Here is a 2484-nt window from a genome sequence, read left to right as displayed (position 1 = left end):
TCCCCAGGCCCAGCCCCTGCATGCACTCTCGGGCACAACATCTATCCAGTGGGGGCCAGCACCCCACGTCCATCAGGCCCACTAGGCCGCCACCCCCAAAGGTCAGCACGGTGGTTCAGCCCGCAGGTGGGACAAGAGGCTGGGGGGAATGATCCCGGGCGCTGACCAGCCTGGCAGGGGGGGCCTGGGCCTGCATCCCGAGGACATGCATGCACTGCTGAAGCAGGTGGCCACGCTCTGGGTCGGGCCACTCCAGCCCCATTGTACAGACAACAAAACCAAGGCTCTGGGAGGCTGAGTGACCTGCCCAAGGTCACAAATTAAAAGCAGGGTTTGGATCCCGAGCCTTAATCCAATCTCAGGCAACCTAATACAGCACCACCAGCCACCAAGTCTTCTACCTCCCTGGATGCCCAAGCCACACTTTCTGGGCCCATCCCTATCCTAGGGACCATAAAACAGGGACAACAGAACCCACGGGATCCTTCATTTCATTGCTTTTATTCTACAAAACAAATGTGAACTCATGATGGCCCCACAAACAAGCCCCCAAAGTAGGTATTTATTATTATTTCCAATTTACAGAAGAGGCACTGAGCCCAGAGAAGTTAAGTGATTTGCCCAAGATCACAGAGGGTACGTGGCTCCCAGAAATGACCCCCCCACCTCCCCAGGTCCCTGAGGCTCTCCTCCCAGAAGTCGGTCACTGGGCCCATTCTCCGGAGTGGGAGGCCAAGGCTCAGAGCGCTAAGTGCCAGCTTCAGACCATGACTCTTACACGGGGCCCACAGGGGAACCACATGGTGGGCATCCCTCCCCCTTATTCTGAGGAACTGCCCTGGGGTTGGGGCGGGGGGCGCCAGTGGGAGAAAAGGAGGGCACTAGGTTGGCAGCCAGACACACCAGACACACCCCACTCAGGACCCCCAGACACCAGCCCTCACATCCCCTTAGGGGACAGGGCTTGTCCAGCCCCTTCTCCCTCAGTCTGCACCAAAACTTCCCGCTGGTTCCCCAAGAACTCATGCCTCCCGCTCCCCTCACATCCCCCAGGACAGGGCAGGGGCTACCAGACTACTAGGCTCCTGCTCACCAGCCAAGGGGTCCCAGGGCCCAACTAAGGGCCTCCCGAATTTCCCATGGGACTTGGGAGACATCAGATTCCCCCCCCCCCGACCCCCGCCCACCCCAGGCCCTGGTAAAAGACCGAACCTCCTGCCTAACCCCACTCCAATCACCGAACTCCCCAGGATTCATTACAGGACCCCTGCAAAGTTCCAAGGAGAACTGAGACCACTGACTCACCCCAGAGACCCCCCCTGAGACCCCCCACCCCTCCTCAGGACCCCCTCAGAGGGTCTGAGATTCCCAGTCTCCCCAGAGACCCGAGAACCTCCCCCGTTTTCTCCTAGGACACCCGAACACCCAGACACACCCCCCAAGACTCCCCACAACTCCCTTAGGGGTGGGGTACACCCTGGCTCACACCCCATCACTCAGGGGCCCCCCAGAACTCCCCGAATCCCTTGGTGGGCAGAGCCTGCCCCATCTCCCCCTGCCCAGGCAGGCCCCTCCCTTCACTTCCCCAGGCACAACACCCCCAAGGTCCCCTGGGGTTCCCTCAGAGGGGTGGACCTGCCCAGTCTGCACCCCTCACTCAGGCCAACCCCCCTCAGGGGACTGGTCAGCCCCAGACTCATGGGATCCGTGAAACACCCAGGAGACCCCCGGTGGGTGGGGACCTGCTCCAGGGTGCACCCTCACTCGGGGCCCCCCAGATACCCTGGGGCCCGACCCACCAGAGGACGGGACTCGCCCTAGTCTGCACGTTTCTCAGGGGATCACTCGGGGGGCGGGGCCGGCGCCAGTCTCCACCTCTCGTACGGGGAGAGGGGGTAGAAACCCCTGGGGAATCCCTCGTGAGCGTCCGTCCTCGCCTCTACCCCTCACTCAGGCCCCCCGAACCTCCCCGGGGACTCTCAGAGGCAGAAGCCCGCCCCGGCGTGCACCCCTCACTCGAGGGACCCCGAGATCTCCCCAGACCCCTCGATGGGCGGGGCCGGAAACAGTCTCCACCTCTCGCACTGGAGGAGTCCCCGAAACCCGCCGGGGACACTCAGAGGCCGGGGCCCAACCAAGCGTGCGACCCTCGCCGGGGCCCCCGAAGCCCCCTGGGGACGCCTCGGTGGGCAGGGCCCGCCCCAGTCTCCCCCTCTCGCAGGGGCGTCCCCGAAGCCCCCCGGGGACCTTGAGAGCCCCGCCCGCCCCAGCGAGAGGCCCCGGCGCCAGCGCCCACCTCGCGCGTGGTCACCTCCTCCCGCTCGGAAATCTTGAGCTGGAGCCGGTCGTTCTCCAGCTCGAGCGCGCGGACGCGGTCGATGTAGTGCGCCAGGCGGTCATTGAGCTCGCGCAGCTCCTCCTTCTCCTGCAGCCGCGACAGGCGCGTGGGCGACAGCGGCGTGGCGGGCCCGCCCGCGCGGCCGC

This window comes from Monodon monoceros, unplaced genomic scaffold (assembly GCF_005190385.1).
Source record: "Monodon monoceros isolate NGI ecotype Baffin Bay Population unplaced genomic scaffold, NGI_Narwhal_1 Super_Scaffold_12, whole genome shotgun sequence".
NCBI lineage: Eukaryota > Metazoa > Chordata > Mammalia > Artiodactyla > Monodontidae > Monodon > Monodon monoceros.
This window is presented reverse-complemented; position numbering follows the sequence as displayed.